The 24,957-nt window shown below is 41.0% G+C and overlaps 1 long non-coding RNA gene across 1 annotated transcript; it reads right to left on the bottom strand.

The window, feature by feature from the left end:
* Positions 1 to 23,685, bottom strand: LOC141425706 (uncharacterized). Its single transcript, XR_012450786.1, has 6 exons — positions 23,523 to 23,685; positions 19,932 to 20,071; positions 17,659 to 17,900; positions 16,606 to 16,707; positions 6,635 to 6,838; positions 1 to 3,413 (listed from the first exon to the last, which is right to left on the bottom strand). It is a non-coding gene; the product is annotated as an uncharacterized lncRNA (long non-coding RNA).
* Positions 23,686 to 24,957: the final 1,272 nt, after the last annotated feature.

Here is a 24,957-nt window from a genome sequence, read left to right as displayed (position 1 = left end):
GGTCACTGTGAAAAGGTGGCCATCTTTAAGGCAAGAAAAGGGCTGTCACCAGAACCCAACTGTGCTGGCACCCTGATCTTGAGCTTCCAGTTTCTAGAGAAGGAAGGAAGGAAGGAAGAGGGAGAGAAAGAAAGAAAGAGAAAAAGAGAGGGAAAAGACCTGCTCTTTTAACCACTCAATCTGTGATTTTTTTCCTAATACAGTCCAAGAAAATAATATATTCTCATCTTCAATAATAACCTTCTGTAACTCAGTGCCCATCAACTGGTGAATGGATAAGCAAAATATACCATAGCCTTAGAATTCTATGTGGCAATAAAAAGGAACAAATGCTGATACTTGCAACATGAACTCCATGCTAAAGTAAAGAACCCTAACACAAAAGACAACATACCACAATTTCATTTAAACTACATTCCCATGAAAAGCAAGGCCATATAGAGACAAAGAATAGATACATCTGTGCCTAAAGCTGGAGGTGAGAGTCAAATTAACTACAAATGGGTACAAAAGATTTTATTGGGATAATAGAAATGTTCCAAAACTGATTTATAATGGTAGTTACACAACTTGGTAAATCACTGAATTGCACCTTTAAAGTGGTTGAATTTAATGGTATGTAAAGTATATCTCAATCAAGGTGTTTAAAATAGTTATTAAATTAAACTTAAAAGATGACTGTAAAAGCACTTTAAAATATCCCCTGTCCCTTTTCTCTTCCAGCCCATTTGTCAGCAGATCTCCTTTACAGTGCCATAGAAGTAAGCTCTCCCACCTTCTCTCACCTGCTCTCTGCAGCCCACTCCAAACAGGCTTCTCTCATCCAATCATAAAAGCCTTGACATTGCCAAATCTGAAGGGCAATTCTCAGGCCTCATCTTACTATCTGTAGCATTTTACACAGCCTGGCTTCATCCTCAGACCCCTTCTCTATCTGCACTCACTCCAGTGGTGCATTCATTATTCTCACCCCCTCTCCCTTACTGGAAACAAGGAATTAAAGGCAACACATGGGTCTTATTCCTTCCTGTGTCTTCAGATACCATATGCACCAAAGACCTGCAGTTTGATATCTGTACTCCATTCTCACTCCTGAATTCCAGGTTGCCTGAGCTGCACAAATTTCTCCTTGGATGTCTCAGAGGCACCTCAGACTAAAATTGTCCAAGTCAGTGTGGTGACTGGTCCTAGATAAGAGTAGAGAGAATTCATACATTGGAATGATACAGAGGTATGTTTGCTAATGAAAAGATGAGCCACTCTTCTTCTTCTTTTTCAACCATACCATGTGGTGTTCCAATACATGTGCACATTGTGCAATGATCAAATCAGAGCAATTTAGCTGTCACCATAAACATGGATAGTTTTTTTGTGGTAAGAACTTTCAAAATCCTCTCTTCTAGTAATTTGAAATATTCAACACATTATTGTTAGCCACAGTCACCCTACTGTGCCATAGGACACCAGTTAACAAATTATAAATTATTCAAAGATGAGATCCACTTTGTGCATATCTGTGCTCAAGCTCATAGTAGGTACTCAGCAAATATTGAGTTGAAATAAATTTTCATCAAAATTATATGATCTTAACTTCCTAAAGAATTTGCCTCATAAAACTAGCAGCTCTCCTATAACCAATGAGTGGACTAATAGGTTGGCATATAAATTGGGGCACTGTTCTTATGATTTGGGAAAAGATTTCAATTAAAAATATTACCAATAAAACTGGTTAATACAAATCAGTGTCTCTTGAACTTCCATCCCCATATAAACCAGTTGACTTACTGTTAAAGTAGATTCTGGCTCAGTAGGTGTGGAGGGAAGCATTTCTAAAAAGCTCCTAGGCAATGCTGTTGCTTCATGCTCTTAGTCCAAAAACCACAAAATGCCTAGAAAGGCTGTCAGTCCACAAAAGACTTAGCTGAATAAGTGATGGGAAGAGCTCTCTCCCATCACTAAGCATGGGAGGGCATTCTTGGGGAGGCAGAGGTGAAAGAGAGAGCACCTTCCTGAGCATCATGTGATTTCATCAAGCTCAGAAGGGGATAATCAGAATCAGTGTCTTGTGGGTTCAGGATTCAAAGGGGTTACTTAGAATGGAGAGAAACCAACAAAAGTGAAGTTGGGAAGAGACAAATTACTATGGTTTTGGCGAGTGTTCCTCATAGAACTGTGTGCCAAAGGCCTGGTCCCTAGGGTGCACTACTGGGAGGAGCTGTGGACTGGGAGGAGATGGAGACTTAAGTTATAGGGGGTGTGCCCTGGTTGGTCTTCACTCTCCTGATTTCTGACTCATGAAGTAAGTGATGTGCTACACTCACCAGAAGCTCAAAGCAGTAGGGCTACTCAATCTTGGACAGGAATATCCAGAACGATGAGCCCAAACAAACTTTTATCTTTGTAACTTCATTACTTCAGTTATTTCACTACACTATTGCAAAGCTGACTAATGCATAAGTAAATAGTACTGTGCTTGCAGAGGAAAACCCCAACCTTTCAAATGTACAATGAGCCATGACAGGGTAGATGCCTATAGAGCTGAAAAATATCTGAAAAACCAACATACCCTGGGCTGCTTATGACTCAGCAATAGAGTGCTCTGCTTTGGAAATCAAGTATAAAAGTAGATTACGCAGTTAGAAACTGAAGTCATCTTCTTTACACTTAGCATTGCTGGGAACCTTGCTAGAATTCTGCCTTTAGTTTGAGTTACGTGAATCCAAAAAGATGCAGAGAACTCAAAGAAAGTGCAAGTGAGAACACCAAGAATAATTCAAAGGCTGAGGAATAGATTTGCTGTTTAGAAGAGAAGGCTGCATGGTGAGTTCCTAACAGTACTTTGTCCACAAAGGGATGTTTTTCAAGAGATGGTGAGCAGTTCTTGCATATTTCTCTTAAGAATTAACTAAGATGAGATGCCTTTCCCTGTTCTAACAGTGGTTTGAGTTGAATATGAACCAGGTTCCTGATACAAAGTGTTGTTAAATGTGGGAACATGCTACAAAGAGAAGTTCTTGAAAACTTTTCCTGCTGGAGGACATTTCTTATTTGTTGGGGATTAAATGGAGCCCAGCTTGAGACAAAGATATGGCATAGCTAAAATCATGAGCTTTATCCACAGGTGCAACTCTGGGCCTCTGAGGACCATATTTGAAAAGAAAGACTGGTTACTTTCCATCTCAAGATGTCCTGGGGGTCCCTGAAAGTACCAGTGCCAATGGGTCACTCGGTGGTGTCAGAGCTGAGAGCTCTAAGCTTACTGAGTGCACTGGATGAGGCAGGGACTGTGTGGTGTATATGGTGGAGTCCAGGCAGGATGCCAGGTGCTTCATACCTTCTCTTTCTTATCTGATTCCTCACAGCCTGTGAACAACCCTATATTAACACAGCAGTCATCCAAGTGCACAGCTGGCCTGGAAAATAGCACAAAAAAAAAAAATCCCATGCAGGTTTTACAGAGCAACTCATAGTCATACAAAGGTCCAGTAGGTAACATACATAGATGAGATACTCAGGTGGGAGAATAAACAAAGTTTGGTGGAGACTAGAGAGCTCATCCTAACAGTGATATCTGCAGCTCAGACCCAATTGGTTGCTGCCATTTAAGAATGAGAGCCCTGCATTGGAAGGTTTCCAGAGCTGTCAAGAGAGGCTAGACATCTGAGCTTTAACATCTATGTCCTAACTTTAGAATGCATGGGTAAGCATCCATGACAGGTGAGTGGAAATACCCACACAATGGAGTAGTTTTCAGTCTTTAAAAAACGGGAAGAAATTCTGACTCGTTCTACAACATGGATGAATCTTGAGGACGTTATGCTAAGGGAAATAAACCAGTTACAAAAAGATAAATCCATATGGTCTCAGTCAGATAAGATATAATGTGGTAGAAACAGAAAGTAGAATGGTGGCTGCTGGGGCTGGTGGAGGGGAGAATTGCTTAATGATCATAGTTCCTGTTTTGCAAGATGAAAAGTTCTAGAGATGATGATGGCAATATGTGTACAATAATGTGAACACACTTATTGTCACTGAACTGCACATTTATCATGGTTATACATTTTATGGTATGTGTATTTTACTACAATAAAAATTAGAAAACAGAATCATATGATCCATCAATCACAATCCTGAGTATATATCCAAAGAAATTTGAATTTCTGTCTATTCTCTCATGTTCACTGCAGCGTTATTCACTATAGCCAAGGTGTGAGAACAACTTAAATGTCCACTGTTGGGTGGATGGATAAACAGAAGGTGGTGTATGCATACAATGGAATATTATTCCACTATAAAAAGAAGGAAATCCTACCATTGAAAACAACATGCAGGACCTGGAGAACATTCTGCTGAGTGAGATGAGCCAGGCACAGAAAGACAAACACATGTGATTTTACACATATGTGGATTCTAAAGTAGACAGACTTGTAGAATCCAAGAATAGAATAATGTTGCCAGGAGCTGATAGGGTTGCGGAATGTTTGTTAAAGGCTAAAACGTTTCAGTTATAAAAAATAAGTAAGTCCTGGACATATGCTACAAAATATAAGGCAGATGATGGACACCGTCATGTAATATACTTAAAAATTTGCTAAGAGGGTAAATTGCACCTTATGATCCACTCACAAAGGAAGAGAAAGATAAAACAAAACAACAACAACAACAAAAAACCCAAATGGGGCAGGAGGAACTTTTTAGAGGGAATAGACGTACTCCTGGCATTGATGTTGACTGTGAAGACGGTCACATGAGAGCACACTTCTCTCCAAATACATCAGTTATATACATTAAATAGTGACAGCCTTTTGTATGTTACTCATACTTCAAGAAGGCAGTTTAAAGACTGGAAAAAGTATATATAGACAAATAAATTCCAAAAGCCCTGGGTTGGCTAATACCACAGAGGCCGAGCAAACCCAGCTGCATCTGGATCAGTCTACAGTTAGGAGTCTGACACTTCCAAATAAAACAAGAGCTGATCCGAAACATGTGAGAGGCAACCAAGGGAAGACAAGCCATTGGTGACCATGCTGGCTTTACAGGTATGGGGTTTACCCTGCCTCCTGGACCCAAGTTTCAAGTGGTTCTACTTTTATTGTTTGGTGGGACTGGGATTTGAACTCAAGGTTTTGTTCTTGAAAAGCAGGTACTCTATGCTTGAGCCACATTCCAGTTCATTTTTGCTCTGGTTATTTTGGAGATGGGGGTCTCATGAACTATTTGCTCAGGTTGTTCTCAAATCACAATCCTCCTGATCTCAACCTCCTAAGTAGCTAGGATTTCAAGCATGAGCCACTGGTGCCCAGCTACTGTATGACTTTTATTAATTGAGATACATAAAAATAGATGCTTCATGGAATTAACTTTTGAAAGAAATTTGCAAGTTGGCAGAATCAAAATGGAGTTGCTTGTGTCAAGCCTACCAAAAAATCAAACCCTAAAGTAAATACAGCGGGCAGGTTAGCATGAAAGCTTGATTCCCTGGTAGTGACTGTCACAAAAGACTCTGCCAGGCTGGGTGTGGTGGCTCACAGTTGAAATCCCAGGTACTCAGGAGGTGGAGATATAGTGGATTTTGGTTCCAGGCCAGCCTGGGCAAAAAGTTAGTGAGTACCCATCTCAACAAATACTCTGGGAATGGTGACGTAGAAGGATCCCACAATCCAAGACTATGGGCAAAACATGCAGTCCTTTCCAAAAAATAACTGAAGAACAAAGGGCTGGAGGAGTGGCTCAAGTGCTTGCGTCAAGTGTGAGGCCCTGAGTTCAAACACCAGGACCACCCATTAAAAAAAAAAGACTCTTTCAGAACCTCAACCTCAAGCAAAAAGTACTGCCAGGACATCTCCCAGCAATGGAGGCCACTAGTTAATCATTGCAGCCAAGGATTAGATTATCCTTTCAAAATACTCATGTAAGCCTCCATATACATACAAATACATGTTTACATATATACTTATATTTATTTTTGCCTGTGTTAGGATTGAACCCCATGCTTCATGCATGCCAGGCAAGCGCTGTAGCCACTGAGCTCTGCCCCAGCCCTGTTTTGTCTGTAAATGCTTCTCCTTGGCTGGACCTCTCTGAATGTGCTATGTTCACGGTGGCACATGTTTTCTGCTTGCAACACTCTCTTTCCAAATGCTTATCAGTGTTCTTTGGAGAACCTCCCTGAGTGGTTTTTATTTGGCTTGACAAACTGGAGAGCTGTGGCTGTGTAGCTGCTTCTCACAGTGCAGACACAATGGGTCCACTCCCTGCCCTTTTCACATAAATAATACCCCAATTATCAATAATCAGAGAAGCCCAAGCTTCTGGATGTCACATCAACTTCTGCTTCTGACTGCTCATCGCAACACCAAGCAGGCTGATTTTCTGAAGACCCACCAACATGCTTGGAACAGGATACCCACCCTTGTCATTCTGAATGGCTGGAGCCAGGAGCCTGGGGAAGAGTCCCGCCACGTGGCCCATGCAGGACCCATGGAGCAGAGGCGGTGGTTGGCTGCCCGTGCTTGGTGTCCAGTGCTTTGAGGAGGAGGAAGGGAGAAAAAGCTAAACCTGCCTTCCCAGGGATGGGTGCATAGGCGACACGTTGTTTTTTAATAATGACAAGATTTTTACCAGCAATTACCTGCTGAGACCTACTGTGCGCCAGGTAGTCTGCTGAGCATCAGTCACAGGATCCCATGATTTTCATTTCCGAGTTAATTTGCCTTGTGAAGAGAGCTGGGCACAAGAGGCGATAATTTCTCTTCTGCTTGATTCCTGAACACAGTTGGGGTTCACAGCAGTAGAACATCGGAAGAGTTTTGTTTTTTGGTTTTCTTTTCTTGTACTTTATAAGATCAAAATGAGATAAGATGTTGGTGGGAGGTCTCTGAGTGCTCTTTCTGCTACTAGGAGAGAATGTGATTTTACTTCTTTTCAATAATTGTAAATTCTGACTGCACAGAGTCCTATTCTTCTCAGGTTCAGGACTAGCTCCGCCATAGCTCCATGGCTTTCTTTGGTCTGAAAAAATAAAATCTGATTTTTTAAATGTTGGAGTGTTACTTAAAGAGATATGCTTGTGGATAGCCTTTGGGGAGAAATTGCTCCATACAACTGCAAAATGATCTCTTCATTCATTAAATATTGAATGTCTAGACATTGAACTAGATATACCAAGGGCATCCAGGTCCTTGTCTTCAAAAGTTTATAATAAATAACAGTTACGAGTGCTTGTTCTGGGCCGGACGCTGTACACATGATTTTGTTTAATCCTCTCAACAACTTGTGGGAATAATCAATATCACCCATCTCATAAAATGGATGAAAACAGGCTGCAGGAACACGTTAGGAACTTGTTCAAGGTCATGTAACTAGCAGGGATTGCACAGGAATGTTTTGCCACTAGAACTGATAATTTAAACACTTATCTATCCTGTGTTCTTTGGGTTTAATGTGGGAGGTGAGATTTACATACAAATTAAAGCAAAACATTTCACACTGATCCAATTATAAGTAGTCTTCTGCTCTGATAGCCCTATTTTTCAACTTTTTTTTTTGGTCTGGGGTTTGAACTCAGGATCTTGCACTTGCTAGTCAAGTGCTCTGTCAATTGAACCACATCCCAGACTTTTTTTTGCTTCAGTTATTTTTTAGATAGAGTCTTGCTTTTATCTGGCTTACCTGCCAGCTTATTCATTGAGATGGGGGCCTCACTAATTTCTTTGTCTGGGCTGGCCTTGAACCAAGATCCTCCTGATTTCCACCTCCTGATTAGCTAGTATTACAGGTGTCAGCCACTGTGCCTGGCTTTGGCTATCCTTAATTTTGGCAGATATTTATCCTTTGACAGTGAACTTGACTTCTGAAGCTAGTCCCATGTTCTTAGCTCTAAGCCTAGTGAATATGGTAGTTGACACCACTTCCATTCTAAAATGTAGTGAGACTCCAGTATTGTCACTGGCTTGAATGTTTCCCAATGTGGCACTTAGAAATATTTTATCTTGTTAAAAAGTTTAATCAAAATATAATTCGCCCCACCCAGCACAATAAAAAAGTCAATTTAAAAAAAGATTTAATTCCTGTATAATAAAATTCATTCAAAGTGTACAATTCAATGGCTTTAGTACATTAACAGAGTTGTGAAACTGTCACCACAATCAATTTTAAAACATTGTCCCAACCCCAAAAGAAGCCCCGCCCCCACTCAGCCATCACCCTTTAATTACCCTGAGCCCTAGGCAACCTCTGATCTATAGTCTTTGTCCGTTGACTTGCCTGTGCTGCCTATTTCACATAAACAGCATCGTTCAATAGGCAGTCCCTCGTGACTTTGCTCTTCACTGCTTTACTAAGGTTTGATCAGCATACAGAAGCTGTAGAAATTTCATGTAGACAACTCGATGTGCTTGGAGTCATGTGTACGCCCATGAAGCCATCATCACAAACATGCCATAAGTGAATCACCCTAACAGAAGTGTCCTCTCACCCCCTTATGTGTTTGGGTTTTTATTATTATTATTTTTTGGTTTGTTTTTCTTTTGTGATAAGAGTGGTTAACATAAGATCTATCCTCTTACCAAAATTTTAAATATACAATGCAATATTGTTAATCCCGTGCCCAGGGTGGTGCCTTAAATTCCTAGAACTTACAGATCTTGCATGGCTGAAGTTTTGTACCTTTGGCCATCACCTTCAAGGTTAAGGAAGTGCGGACTCTCGGGACACAAGTGCTGTGACGAGAGCACACTCTCCAGCTTGACCTTGGTGATTTTTGTCTCAGTTTCTTTGCTGCTTTGACCCTTGAAGGATGAACAACCCATCCCTCTGGTGGGCCCCACAGCACACAGGGTCTGTTGCTAGTACACTGATGGCTGCAGAGATACATTGTCACTGCTGCAAGTCAGACAGTCACTGCTCAGCTCCCCTTGTGTCATATCCAACTCTGGCCTGGGCTTCAGAGCTCTGGAACTCCTTCCAAGTTGCACGTTGTCCTTACAGTGACATCAGCTCTCTCTTACCCATGTTGGCTGGGCTCTGGGCATCTCTGACTTCTCAGGCTTCTTTAGGTCATGCCAAAAGGTACAGTGCCAATTGCAGCCTTCCCTCACCTCCCATCAGGGAGAGATGACTACACACTACACCAGGCTTTAAATCTTTTGCTTCAAAAGCCTTCCCCACAAAAATGCCTCACCTGGGATTTCAAAGATTCTTCCTTCTTTCTTGTCTCTTTGTCAAGGGACTCTTAATCTGTGGTTCGCATGACCCTGGGTGAGTTATTAAGCCTCCCAAGGCCTCGATTTTCTCATCTGTGAAATGGTGGTGGAGGTATGAATGGTGCCTACCTCTGCCAGTTGTTATTTGAAAGAGGACAGACTTGGCTGCTTGAATTCACCTTGTAATTTGGGTAAGTAACTTCTCTTAGTTTTGATTTCCTTATCTGTACGATTTAATCAATGCTTCAGATGTTATAGGCTTTCTGTTTCTGTTTTTAGAGAGTCTTGCTATGTATCTTAGGTTGGCCTTGAACTTGAGATCATCCTGCTTCAGCCTCTTGAGTGCTGGGATATGCTGTGTGTGTTTTTTTTTGGTGGTACTGGGGTTTCAACTCAGGGCTTTGTGCTTATAAGACAGGCACTTGAGCTCCACCTCTAGCCTTTTTTTTTTTTTCATTTTTCTTTTATTATTCATATGTGCATACAAGGCTTAGTTCATTTCTCCCCCTTTCCCTACCCCCTCCCTTAACACTCACTCCGCCTCCTCCCTCTCCCCCCCCAATACCCAGCAGAAACTATTTTGCCCTTATCTCTAATTTTGTTGTAGAGAGAGTATAAGCAATAATAGGAAGGAACAAGGGTTTTTGCTGGTTGAGATAAGGATAGCTATACAGGGCATTGACTCACATTGATTTCCTGTGCGTGGGTGTTACCTTCTAGGTTAACTCTTTTTGATCTAACCTTTTCTCTAGTACCTGTTCCCCTTTTCCTATTGGCCTCAGTTGCTTTAAGGTATCTGCTTTAGTTTCTCTGCATTAAGGGCAACAAATGCTAGCTAGTTTTTTAGGTGTCTTACCTATCCTCACCCCTCCCTTGTGTGCTAAAGCTTTTATCATGTGCTCATAGTCCAATCCCCTTGTTGTGTTTGCCCTTGATCTAATGTCCACATATGAGGGAGAACATACGATTTTTGGTTTTTTGAGCCAGGCTAACCTCACTCAGAATGATGTTCTCCAATTCCATCCATTTACCAGCGAATGATAACATTTCGTTCTTCTTCATGGCTGCATAAAATTCCATTGTGTATAGATACCACATTTTCTTAATCCATTCGTCAGTGCTGGGGCATCTTGGCTGTTTCCATAACTTGGCTATTGTGAATAGTGCCGCAATAAACATGGATGTGCAGGTGCCTCTGGAGTAACAGTCTTTTGGGTATATCCCCAAGAGTGGTATTACTGGATCAAATGGTAGATCGATGTCCAGCTTTTTAAGTAGCCTCCAAATTTTTTTCCAGAGTGGTTGTACTAGTCTACATTCCCACCAACAGTGTAAGAGGGTTCCTTTTTCCCCGCATCCTCGCCAACACCTGTTGTTGGTGGTGTTGCTGACGATGGCTATTCTCACAGGGGTGAGGTGGAATCTTAGTGTGGTTTTAATTTGCATTTCCTTTATTGCTAGAGATGGTGAGCATTTTTTCATGTGTTTTCTGGCCATTTGAATTTCTTCTTTTGAGAAAGTTCTGTTTAGTTCACGTGCCCATTTCTTTATTGGTTCATTAGTTTTGGGAGAATTTAGTTTTTTAAGTTCCCTGTATATTCTGGTTATCAGTCCTTTGTCTGATGTATAGTTGGCAAATATTTTCTCCCACTCTGTGGGTGTTCTCTTCAGTTTAGAGACCATTTCTTTTGATGAACAGAAGCTTTTTAGTTTTATGAGGTCCCATTTATCTATGCTATCTCTTAGTTGCTGTGCTGCTGGGGTTTCATTGAGAAAGTTCTTACCTATACCTACTAACTCCAGAGTATTTCCTACTCTTTCTTGTATCAACTTAAGAGTTTGGGGTCTGATATTAAGATCCTTGATCCATTTAGAGTTAATCTTGGTATAGGGTGATATACATGGATCTAGTTTCAGTTTTTTGCAGACTGCTAACCAGTTTTCCCAGCAGTTTTTGTTGAAGAGGCTGCTATTTCTCCATCGTATATTTTTAGCTCCTTTGTCAAAGATAAGTTGCTTATAGTTGTGTGGCTTCATATCTGGATCCTCTATTCTGTTCCACTGGTCTTCATGTCTGTTTTTGTGCAAGTACCATGCTGTTTTTATTGTTATTGCTTTGTAATATAGTTTGAAGTCAGGTATCGTGATATCTCCAGCATTGTTCTTTTGACTGAGTATTGCCTTGGCTATTCATGGCCTCTTGTGTTTCCACATAAATTTAATGGTAGATTTTTCAATCTCTTTAATGAATGTCATTGGAATTTTGATGGGAATTGCATTAAACATGTAGATTACTTTTGGGAGTATAGACATTTTTACTATGTTGATTCTACCAATCCATGAGCATGGGAGATCTCTCCACTTTCTATAGTCTTCCTCAATCTCTTTCTTCAGAAGTGTATAGTTTTCCTTGTAGAGGTCTTTCACATCTTTTGTTAGGTTTACACCTAGGTATTTGATTTTGTTTGAGGCTATTGTAAATGGAATTATTTTCATACATTCTTTTTCCATTTGCTCATTGTTAGTATATAGAAATGCTAATGATTTTTCTATGTTGATTTTATATCCTGCTACCTTGCTATAGCTATTGATGATGTCTAGAAGCTTCTGAGTAGAGTTTTTTGGGTCTTTAAGGTATAGGATCATGTCATCTGCAAATAGGGATATTTTGACAGTTTCTTTACCTATTTGTATTCCTTTTATTCCTTCTTCTTGCCTAATTGCTCTGGCTAGGAATTCCAGTACTATGTTGAATAAGAGTGGAGATAGTGGGCATCCTTGTCTGGTTCCTGATTTTAGAGGGAATGGTTTTAATTTTTCTCCCTTAAGTATAATGCTGGCTGTAGGTTTGTCATATATAGCTTTTATAATGTTGAGGAACTTTCCTTCTATTCCTAGTTTTCTTACAGCTTTTATCATGAAATGATGTTGGATCTTATCAAACATCTTTAGATGCTTTTTCTGCATCTATTGAGACGATCAAGTGGTTTTTGTCTTTGCTTCTGTTAATGTGGTTTATTACGTTTATTGATTTTCGTATGTTGAACCACCCCTGCATCCCTGGGATGAAGCCTACTTGGTCGTGGTGAATAATCTTTTTGATGTGTTGTTGAATTTGGTTTGCCATTATTTTGTTGAGGATTTTTGCATCAATGTTCATTAAGGAGATTGGCCTATAGTTCTCCTTTTTGGAGGTGTCTTTGCCTGGTTTTGGGATAAGTGTAATACTGGCTTCATAAAATGTGTTTGGCAGTTTTCCTTCCCTTTCTATTTCGTGGAGCAGTTTAAGGAGGGTTGGTGTCAGTTCTTCTTTAAAGGTCTGATAGAATTCAGCAGAGAATCCATCAGGTCCTGGACTTTTCTTTTTGGGGAGACTCTTGATTGCTGCTTCAATTTCATTTTGTGTTATAGGTCTATTCAGGTGATTAATTTCCTCTTGGTTCAGTTTTGGATGGTCATATGTATCTAGAAATCTGTCCATTTCTTTTAGATTTTCAAATTTATTTGAATATAGGTTCTCAAAGTAGTCTCTGATGATTTCCTGGACTTCCATGGTGTTTGTTGTTATCTCCCCTTTTGTATTCCTAATTCTACTAATTTGGGTTTTTTCTCTCCTCATTTTAGTCAGGTTTGCCAGGGGTCTATCGATCTTGTTTATTTTTTCAAAGAACCAACTTTTTGTTTCATTAATTCTTTGTATGGTTTTTTTGGTTTCTATTTCGTTGATTTCAGCTCTTATTTTTATTATTTCTCTCCTTCTAGTTGTTTTGGGATTTGCTTGTTCTTGTTTTTCTAGGAGTTTGAGATGTATAATTAGGTCATTGATTTGGGATCTTTCAATCTTTTTAATATATGCACTCATGGCTACAAATTTTCCTCTCAAGACTGCCTTAGCTGTGTCCCATAGGTTCCGGTAGGTTGTGTTTTCATTTTCATTGACTTCCAGGAACTTTTTAATTTCCTCTTTTATTGCATCGATGATCCACTCTTCATTAAGTAATGAGTTATTTAATTTCCAGCTGTTTGCATGTTTTTTGTCTTTACTTTTGTTGTTGAGTTCTACTTTTACTGCATTGTGGTCAGATAGTATGCACGGTATTATTTCTATTTTCTTATATTTGCTGAGGCTTGCTTTGTGCCCTAGGATATGATCTATTTTGGAGAAGGTTCCATGGGCTGCTGAGAAGAATGTATATTGTGTAGAGGTTGGATGAAATGTTCTGTAGACATCTACTAGGTCCATTTGATCTATTGCATATTTTAGATCTTGGATTTCTTTATTGAGTTTTTGTTTGGATGACCTATCTATTGATGATAATGGAGTGTTAAAGTCTCCCACAACCACTGTGTTGGCATTTATATATGCTTTTAGGTCTTTCAGGGTATGTTTGATGAAATTGGGTGCATTGACATTGGGTGTGTACAGATTGATGATTATTATTTCCTTTTGGTCTATTTCCCATTTTATTAGTATGGAATGTCCTTCTTTATCTCGTTTGATCAATGTAGGTTTGAAGTCTACTTTGTCAGAGATAAGTATTGCTACTCCTGCTTGTTTTCGGGGGCCATTGGCTTGGTAAATCTTCTTCCAGCCTTTCACCCTAAGCATATGCTTATTTCTGTCAGTGAGATGGGTCTCCTGTAAGCAACAAATTGTTGGATCTTCTTTTTTAATCCATTTCGTCAAACGGTGTCTTTTGATGGGTGAATTAAGTCCATTAACATTAAGCGTTAGTACTGATAGGTATGTGGTGATTCCTGCCATTTAGTTGTCTTAGTTGTTTGAAGGTTTGATTGTGTATACCTAACTTGATGTTACTCTCTACTGTCTTGCTTTTTCTTATCCTGTGGTTTGGTGCTGCCTGTCTTTTCATGGTTAAGTTGGGTGTCACTTTCTGTGTGCAGGATCCCTTGCAGAATCTTTTGTAATGGTGGCTTTGTGGTCACATATTGTTTTAGTTTCTGCTTATCATGGAAGACTTGTATTGCTCCATCTATTTTGAATGATAGCTTTGCTGGGTAGAGTATCCTGGGGTTGAAGTTATTTTCATTCAGTGCCCGGAAGATCTCACCCCACGCTCTTCTTGCTTTTATTGTTTCTGTTGAGAAGTCTGCTGTGATTTGATGGGTTTACCTTTGTATGTTACTTGTTTTTTCTCTCTTACAGCCTTCAATATTCTTTCCTTAGTTTCTGAACTTGTTGTTTTAATGATGATATGTCGTGAAGTAGTTCTATTTTGATCTGGTCTGTTTGGTGTCCTGGAGGCCTCTTGCATCTGTATGGGAATATCTTTCTCTAGATTTGGGAAATTTTCCATTATTATTTTGTTGAATATATTACACATTCCCTTCGCTTGCACCTCTTCTCCTTCTTCGATGCCCATGATTCTCAAGTTTGGTCTTTTGATGGAGTCGGTGAGTTCTTGCATTTTCTTTTCACAGGTCTTGAGTTGTTTAATTAATAGTTCTTCAGTTTTTCCTTTAATTACCATTTCATCTTCAAGTTCTGAGATTCTGTCTTCTGTTTGTTCTATTCTGCTTGATTGGCCTTCCGTTTTGTTTTGCACTTCTGTTTCGTTCTTTTTTCTGAGGTTTTCCATATCCTGGCAGTTTTCTTCTTTATTGTTGTCTATTTTTGTCCTGAGTTCATTTATCCATTTATTCATTGTGTTCTGTCTTTCACTTTGGTGTTTATACAGTGCTTCTATGGTTTCCTTTATTTCTTCTTTTGCTTTTTCAAATTCTCTATTTTTATTGTCTTGGAATTTCTTGAGTGTCTCCTGTACATTTTGGTTGACCCTATCCAGTATCATCTCTATAAAATTCTCATTGAGTACTTGTAGTATGTCTTCTTTTAAATTATTCTTGTGGGCTTCACTGGGTCCTTTGGCATAGTTTATCTTCATTTTGTTGGAGTCTGGATCTGAGTTTCTGTTCTCTTCATTCCCCTCTGGTTCCTGTACTAATTTTTTGCTGTGGGGAAACTGGTTTCCCTGTTTTTTCTGTCTTCCTGTCATTGTCCTTGGTGTTGTTACTGTCCCTGTACTGTGTGTAATTAAGTATTTTCTAGCTTGTAATAATAACAATGGTAATATTTAGAATGGAAGAGTGAGCTGAGATGGAAAGCAAGAAGTTAAAGAAAAGGGGAAAACAAATATACAGACAAGAGGGAGAAAGCAGAACAAGGTATCAGACAAGAGAGTTTCAAAGGTATAAACAGGGAGTGTTAGTGTACTAATCGACAGTAAGCTGAACAGACATTAGAGAGACAGAGAGAGGATTGAAAAATCAAAGATAAAAAAATAAAAATAAGTAACTGAAAGTAATATCTATATATAAAAATGAATTAAAATAAAATGGAAAATAGAAAATTAAAAAAAAAAAAAACCAAAAAACTTCCAAGTTTATATGCAATGCAGTTTCAGTCTTAATAATTTGGGTGTCCATCTCAATCTCCAGTCCTGGAGTTGGTGCCTCAGATGTTGTTCTGTAGTTGTCTCATCAAAGGGGATGCATAAAGTAGAACAAAACTACAAACTCACACACACACACACACACACACACACACCCAAAAAACAAAAAACAAAAAACAAACAAAAAGCCCCAGCAAGTGTCCCCAGTTCAAATGCAATACAGTTTCAGTAAGTTTTTCAGCTTGCAGGTGTAATTCGGTTGTTCTCTCATCAAAGGTAGGGAGAAAGAGAAAAAAAAAGCGTCTGGAGGCAGTTCTGAGAGTGGTATCTGCAACTGTGGCTTGCCTGCCTGCTGCTCTCAGCCTGTAGCTGGCGGCGTTATTTATGCAGCTCTCTGGGGTGAGCTAGCACTCACCTGGTCCCACAGGCTTTGTTTGCTCAGAGTTCTCCTGTGTGGGAGCCTCTGCTACAGGCTTTCCCCTTTCCAAGCACTGGGAAAGGTGACACTGCCCCGCGTTGTCAGGCCTGCGTGTTTATTTACAGTTCATGTGGGAGGTGGGTCTTCCCCCCTCTCCTCTGAAGTTTTCCTCCCACTGCCACTTTCAGAAGCTTTCCTACTCCTGCTTACTGGGCGGTGCTGCTGCTCCTGCCGGCCGCCATGTTTGTTTACAGTTCACGTGGGAAGTGGGTCTTCCCTCCTCTCACAAGCTTCCCCGCTCCTGGTTGCTGGGCGTGCGCCCCACTCCCGCCAGAGGCTCTCCGGCCCGCCCGGCTTGTTTATTTACAGTTCTGGGAAGGATTCCCTTCCCCCAATCTTCAGCGCTCAGGGCGCCCCACCCTCTTTCCAGCGTGTCTTAACTGTTCTTATTGCTTATTACTCAGTTTCTCTTTTTTTTTTCCCCTGGGTGGAGGTCAGTCTGTCCAGGGGGCTATGCTGCTCTGGCCCAGGCTTGTCTGTGGGGCTACCGCGGTACCGCGAAGCTCACCTGGTCCGCGTCTTCCCAAGCTGTATGGGCGCAGGCCACTGGCGGCCCCGGGGGCCCTCCTTGTTTCTCCATTTAACATGAAGTGGAGATTCTCTGCACCGGCTGGAGATGTGGAGGAATCAAAGTTATGCCTTTTCTCGGTGATTATGCCTGCAAAGTGTGTCTCCAGCATCTCTCCAAGATTTCACTATAGGAGGCTCGCTTTCTGCTTCCTACCTCTAGCCGCCATCTTGGAATCTCTAGGCCTAGACCTTGATCCTCCTATTTTATGCTTCCTGCCATCGCTTGGATGACAGATGTGCACCACCATGCCTACCTATTGGTTGAGATGGGGTCTTTTGAACTCCCTGCGAAAGCTGGCCTCAACCATGATCCTCTTATACTCAGCCTGCAAGTACTTAGGATTACAGGCCGCTAGTTCTGGGCTATGCTGTAGTTTTGTGGTGAAGCTTAAAGGATAGAATAGATGTTCAGAACATGAAATGCAAACAATGCTCAATATAATTATTACAATCTTACTGTGCACTCTAGGAAGTCCATGGATGGCTGGTCTAGATGTTGCCTGTGAGTCTTTGGAAATTATATGTAAGTATTTGTGTGACTGTTATGGGTATGTTGTCTGTGCTAGGGTTCCATAGTGCACGTCTGATTCTCAAAAGCTCCTTCCACGTTCCCTAAGGCAGAGAACCTGGGTGCTCAGACATCACACTAGACACAGCCTCCATAACAGGCTTCACAATCTACCTTGTCTGTGCTGGATCTCCTGCATTTGAATTTGTAACCTTGGGATTGAGTCTTTTCTTAGCCCACATCTACCTCTCCACTCTTCACCTTTTCATCATGGCCAGGTATTCTATCTGTGTGTGGTGTGACTGTGTGTGTGTGTGTGTGTGATGTATCATGGCCATCTTCCTTTCTTAGTGAGCTGCAAGCTCCCCGAAGGCAAGGACTTCCTCTTTCTCATGTACCTAATAATAGGAGACCAAGCACAGATCTGTAAATCACTTAAGTGTCCTGAAGACACTGGGGAGACAATCAAAGATCTGAACTCACCCCAGCAGTTTGCGGAAGAGTTTCCAGGATCCCTAGCTCTCAGCCCAGGTTGGGGGAAGAATTGAGGGAGAACTCCATCATTTGTGTCCAGGTCCTGGTTGAGGCTGCTGAATTTCCACCCTCTTGTAGTTTATGAACATCCTCTCTCCAGTGTGACTGCTTGTGCAGGTTAGGACAAGCTGGTAAGGTGTGGAAATAACACCTGTGATTGCAGTGCATTGGCTCGCCTGGCTCAGGCAATTCTGATGGAAAGAGAAAATGGGGAAGCAGGTAATACCTGTTCTGCACTGTAAAATGAAATCATACTTGTGCTAAAAGGAAATCTTTTGCTCCATTCATCCAAATGATTCAGGGGAAATTGTGGCTATTTGGCCTGAAAAATCTGGACTGTTGCCATAAGATTTTGCTTGACTTAGGGAAACATTTTTGTTTTGTTTTTTTTTTTTAACTTAGAAATCTAAGTATAGAGAAAAGATCCTCCTTAAATTCTATTAGATTGTTAGAAATAGATTAAAGGTGAGTCCTACCAAATTTGGCAAGATTCAGAACAGATATACAGATATCACCTTCTCTTGTCTCCTCTTTTTGCTGTCTTTTTCTTTTTTTGTAGTACAGGTTTAAACTCATGGCCTCATGCTTGCTAGACAGGTGCTCTCCCACTTGAGTCACACCCTCAGCCATTTTAAGTATTTTTCAAATGCTCAGGTCTTCCTGTTCCTGTTTCCTGCTTAGCAGGGGTGACAGGTGCATGCCACCACACCGACTTTTTATTGGCTGAGATGAGGTCTCTGGATGTTTTTGCCCTGGTTGCCCTATCTGTGTTTCCTGAGTAGGCAGGGTTACAGATGTGAGTCACCACACCTGACTATCTTCTAAACAATACTACACCATTGAAAGACTTACCTACCAGGTTAATATTTCCCCCCAGAATTTATATGCCACGTCAGTGAAGGTGAAATAGTTCACAAAGCGCTTACTTCCCTTCAGCATTTCAAATTATGAATTATTTTCCCTATTCGTGCTGTTTAAACACACATAAAAATCTGAAGACTAAGAGAAGTAAGTCACCTGAAATCTGACCACCCATAATCACATAATAGCTTACCCACCATTGTCAGTTGTTAGGTATTTCTTCCTTGTGTGCATACTTAAAAACTGTAATGACAGTTTACATATAAGTATGCATGTTGCAGTTTTCACATAACATTCACATAAGCATTTTTCTTGATGAGATGGTCTTTATAGCCATCATAGTTAGTGGTTGTATAACATTTTATTGAGAGTATGCACCATAATTTACCTATATATTCTCCTCCTGATGAATATTTAGACAGTTCCTCTGGTGTGTTATTATGCCAAATGCCGCAGCGAACATCTTAGAAGAGTTTGAATAATTTTCACAGGCTTGACTACTAGAGGTGAAATCAGAGTGTTGCATTGGTGAGTCTGAAGGCCTGGGTGCTCTCCACCTGCTCTTCTAGCTGCTTTCTGAAAGACTTGTACCAGCCTACCCTGGCAGCAGCAGGACTTGAAGGTTTCAAGGTTCTCATCTGAGTTTTAACTTACATGGTGATATGGAAACAGACTGCCTGGGAAGGTGTCCTGATGCTCTATTGCCCCCAGGACTGCCAGTTCACCTGACAGGACACCAAAGGCTTTGAAATCGTGATCTTACTTCTCCCCTCCAAGATGGGCTCCTCTTGCTCATTGTCCTGAGCAGAGTTGGGGCATTCATACTAAAACAGTGAATCAGAGAAGTCAGCGGAAACTAACAGGTAGAATTTATAATTCAGGTTGCAATCAGACAGTCCTTGCCCATCACTTTCTTTTGCTGGGCATTGTTCTCATCAAATGAGAAAGAGAAGCCTCTGTTTGTGTCGGGTGTCAGTTTGCCCAGGCTTTTTCATTTGATTTGTGGTTCAAGGCAATTACGATTTCTTGTCTTACTAATTGTATTCATAGGTAGTCAGTGGTGTGTCCCCAGCACCTAGGGGACTGCCCAGACAGTATGCAGTCAGAAAGTGTTTGTGTTTGGTTTTGTTTTGGTGCTGGGATTGAACCCAGAGTCTTGCACGTGCAAAACATGCTCTCTACTCCCGAGCTGGACTCCCAGCCCCTGCTGTGTATTTGTTGAGTTCCAGTGAATTGAATAGCAGGATAGGAGCTCAGAGCAGCTTTTGTATGGGACAAGGAGCAGACGTTGTCTGCTGATCAGCATCTACTTTACCCTTCTTACCAACTAAACTTTAATTGTATGTGTGGTTGCAAGATACCTGGTGAAACAGCAGTTTCCTTCGTCCCTTGCAGGTCACGGGACACAGGCCAGCTCTATGAAATGTGCAGACATAAACTCGGAGTTTCTGGGGAGGCTGGTTTTCCTTTCTCCTTCTTTCCCCTGTTTCTTTGTGTGAGCCTGGAGGTGGAACAATCATCTTATCACCAAAGGATAGCAAGTAAGGATGGAAGCCACAGGCTTAGGGTAGCGGAGAGTAAATAATGGAGGAGCTGGGAGGTTGATGTTATCCTGGGGTTGTAGCACCATCCTAGGAGGTTACAATTTTGAGAAAATGAAACTCTTTTTAGGTAAGTCACTTACAATAACATAGGGAGAAAACTCTTACTACCTTGTTAGGAGACAAAAAAGGAAACTAACTAGCTGGGAAGGCCTTCCATGTTTTGGATAGGAAATCCTACATTACAACCAAACCAGTCTCCAAAGTGTGGTTGGGTTTCCGGTTGCATGAAGCTGAATGCCATTCTTTGTGACTCCAGGAATTTGAAGGCCAGGCAGTTCCATTTGCCCAAGGTTACAAAGATTGTGTGGGCCAGAAGTAAGAGCAGACCAAGGTCTGCTTAGTTAAAACAGCCCCCTGATTTCTCCAGATACCCATGCTACGGATTTGAGTGTGTACCCCAAAATTCAAGTGTTGGAAATTCAATCTCCAGTGTAACTTTGGTGAGAGGGGGAATCTTTAAGAGGTGATGTGGTCACAAGGGCTCTGCTTCGTGGATGGATTAATGTTTTTATCAGGGGAGTGGCTTCATTATCATGAGTGGATGTTGTTATAAAGTAAGTCAGTCCCTCTCTTGTTTTATCTCCCTTTCCTTCTTCCTCTGTCCTTGCCTGACCTTCTTTCTTCACCTTCCACATGGGATGGTACAGCATGAACAGTCTCACCAGATGCAGTCCCCCAACCTTGCATTTCCCAGTCTCCAGATCTATAAGGAAAAAGTCTCTGTTCTTTATCCATTCCCCAGTCTGTGGTATTCTGTTATGGCAATACGAAACAGACTAAGATACCCCCTTTCCTCTGGTTGAAAGGTTGATTAAAAGTATTCTCAAAAGTACTTTGAGATTAAATGCAAGTTTTTTTTTAAATAAATATCTGTTTCTGGAGCAAAGGATACCATGAAGATGCTTATGAACATGAAGGAGGGTTTTACTTTTATAGTGTATGCTCTGGTTAGATGTGAGCTCCTCAGAGAGATGCTTTAGTAGAAGATAAAATTCAGGAGGGGTTTTTTTTTTTTTAGACTTTCATTATTGATATCAACCTTACACTCATATGTCATAGAATATTGGGCATCAAATCTGAAAAACTTTGATTTAGGATTTGACATTTCAAAACTTTAAAGTGGCACTTGTATGGTTTTTACTTTTAGGGAAATCTAGGAAAGGCTGGGGGTACAGCAGCCGGTGTGCATCTTCTTGATGCTGTCTTACAGTACTAGAGTATGGGCCATTTGGGAATATTCTTGAATAACTATTTTTAAATGACATTTGAGAAGCATCTATACTGATCAAGTAGTTTTGTTCCTGGATAAATAGTTCTCCACTTTATGGAAAGACTTATAGAAGAGACTCAGATAAAAGAGTGAATGAAGGTCAAGTTCATGGATCATCTCATATGCTAAGATGGCCCAACAGGGAAGTATTTCCATAAATCCACCAGTGTTCTCCTTTGTAAGGCAGGGAGAAAATTCTCCTGAGTTTTGCATGTGGTGCATTTGACAGCAACAGGCAATTTCCCAAAGGTAGAAAAAGCAAACTAGGTGTTTTTAGTCCACTAATCAGGAGTCATGCTACACTTTAGAAAATAATTAACAATTGTGGTCAGAGAGTCCCAGACTCTTTTTGGCTATTATCTGTCAGTCAGTTTTTTGTTTTTAATTTTTTTTTGGGGGGTACTGGGGTTTGAACTCTGGGCCTCACACTTGCTAGGCAGGTGCTCTACCACTTGAGTCACTCGACCAGCCCCATCAGTCAGTTTTGATGGTACCTTTTTACATGGTTGCTACATTTACTCTTCTTGTTATTCTTCATATGCTAATGATATGAGATAACTTCCTCATAAACTGATATGTTTACTCTTTGACTCTCTTCTGCACGTCTTTTCTTATTCTTCCTTGGCCAAGAATCTAAAGACATAGGATGCTAAGGGATCCTGAGAAACTCCTGCACTTTTGTCCTGTTTTTCTCTTATATCTCAAAACTCTTGCCAATACGTGGCCATGTGTGAAGTGATGTTGCCCACAGTTCATACTGTCTTGCTCTCAGCCCAAGGAGGAGCCAACACCAAGGATGACAAAGTGGACCAAGTGAGCATCTATGGTGGCATCACTGATCACACTGTACCTGGAGCATGACTTGTCTTTGGATTCCCAGGTCCAGGAACAAGAAATTTTCTTCTGGTCAAACCAGTTGGCTTGGCCAGAAGCACTGACACAATCAGGAAGGGCCAAATAAGCCCTAGAAGCAACCCAGCCGACCTTCTGGGATGTCACATCATTTGACCCCAGTCCAGCCCTGTCCATCTTTTAAAACTGGAGAAATGACAACTGATGGCTACTAGATTTAGCAAGTTAACATAGAGGATTTCTAGTTAAATTTAAATTTCAGATAAACAGCAAATAATTTTATGCTAGTAATAATTACTCATTTATTTGAAATTCAGTTTAACTAGCTATCCCACACTTTATCTGATAAGATGGGAAGACTTTCTGAGGTGCTTATGGGGGCATGTGGGTCCTAGCCATCCTTGGGATGAAGCCATATTTGTCTGGGACTCATTTTGAATTAAAGACCATTATGTGGGTGAGCCATTTCTGGACTTCATGAAGGAGGACCACAGGGTTTCTTGTTGGATCATGGACCTTCCCTGCTGGGGCAAACTGACTTTTTAGTCCCCCCGCTCCTCTTTGCACCATTCTGCTTGTGTTCCAAGCATGCTCTCTCAAAACCTCTTCCTTCTTCCCCTTCTACACAATCTTAGGTCAACCCCAGGGGACAGTAGGTGCAGATGACTTCCAGCCACTAGCACTGGGTCATTGGGAGCAGGCTGGCAGCAGGGTGCTCTTGGGCTCTGTCATTTCCTGCTAGCTTTGGGCATCAGTGCTCTCTTGGTTCAGGAAATGAGGGGTGTCCAGGACCTATCCTGAAGGGATTTATCCCCTTTTCATAGCCTACCCTTATTGGAAATGAAGGAAATTTCCTTTTCTCTTTAGTTGAGGTTGGACTCTTAAGGAAAAACCTTTCCAATTTAGAAAACTGAAAAAATCAAAGCAAAGAGTAATGTAAACCATTTAAATGGCTCTGTTTGCAGAGGTTATGTTCTCATCCCAGACTCCTGTGATAGAGCCACCTGCTTGGCACAGCCACGGGGAGTGGTCTTATACTTTACATAGCTCTTCAATTTCTTCTGGACCAGGCAAGCACCCCAAGGTAGATGTAGGGGTGCTTCCTGAGGTCAGCTGTGATCCCAGGACCTGTTCTTACCTTCTCCAGCTAATTCCACTGCAACACCCCATGTGGAGGATCCTCTGACATTCCCCTCTGACTTCAAAGGACCCCTTTCCCTGGTTACCTTGCCTTCCTTTGCCTTCTGGCCATGCTTGGGGAATCCTTATGGGCCTATCTCCATTTTGGTCTGTCCAGCTGGGTCTCTGCTATGGAGATCTGGGGCTGCCTAGATGTCATGTACTCTTGAAGGCAGCTTCTGTGTTCTCCTAGGAAGTGCACCATCTTGCCAGCTTCCCATGATGCCAGAAATAGTCTCCTCCTATCTGTTTATCACATTAATATCACTGTCCTCTGCTCCTGCCTCCTGGGTTCCCCCTTTTGGTAGATGAGAAGGCTTTGGTCTCAGTTCTCTTGCTACTAAGATAAAGATCTTAATCACAGATGTCACAATCTTCAAAGACCAGTAGTGAAGTAGGCTTTTATTTGGTTGCTAAACCATGTCTGGCTCCCTGCCCTGGGGTCTTAATGGTAGAAATGGTAGAAGGCAGACAGAGAAACCAGTTTGTCAACAAGAGAAGTTGGAAGATTTTCCAGAGTCCTAATTCTTACTCAACAACCATTTATTGAATATTTACATATGTGACTTAATATATTTCTTCAACTTTTTTAGAAATAAGGAAAGTAAAATTAATTATGTGTCATTGACCCCCATCCAACACTGTCTCCGTAATGGGACTATTATCCTTCTATCTTTGCTTGTGGACTGAATTGTGTTTACTCTTGTTTGTTGATGTTGGAGACCCTACTACAGTAGTCCCCCTTGTTCATGGTCTTCCTTTCCATGGTTTCAGTCACCCATGGCCAATCATAGTCTCTCTAAATGTTAAGGGGAATATTAGAGAGATAAGAAATTCATAAGTTTTAAATTGCATGGCACTCTGAGACTGTGATGAAATCTCAAGCAGTCCTTCTCTGGCCCATTCAAATGTCCAGTTATCCATGCTATATACACGACCCACTCATTTGTCCCTTGGTTAGCTATCTTGTTTATCAGATTGTGATTTCAAAGTTCTTATGTTGAAATAACCCTTATTTTACTTACTAATGGTTCCCAAGGGTAGCTAGTGTCAAAGAGAACCTGTAAAGTGCTTCCTTTCAGAGAAGAGGCGAAAGTTCTCAACTTAATAAGGAAAGAAAAAAACTGTATCCTGGGGTTGCTAAGATCTAGAGTAAGAATGAATTTTCCATCTGTGAAATTATGAAGGAAAGGAAATTCATTCTAGTTTTGCTGCCATACCTCAAACTGCAGAGGTTACAGTTGGTGCATGATAAGTGCTTAGTCACTTCATCTCATCACACAGGCACATATCACTGCATCACCTCACAGCATCACAATAAGATGCTGAGAGAGAGAAATAAGAGAGAGAGAGAGAGAGAGAAAACACATTCATATAACTTTTGCTATAGCATATTGTTATATGATTATTCTATTTTATTATTAGCTATTGTTTATCTCTTACTGTGGCTAATTTATAAATTAAACTTTATATGTATGTATG

Source organism: Castor canadensis, chromosome 8 (genome assembly GCF_047511655.1).
Source record: "Castor canadensis chromosome 8, mCasCan1.hap1v2, whole genome shotgun sequence".
NCBI lineage: Eukaryota > Metazoa > Chordata > Mammalia > Rodentia > Castoridae > Castor > Castor canadensis.
The sequence above is the reverse complement of the archived record's forward strand: the minus strand, read 5'-3'. Positions and strand labels throughout refer to the sequence as shown.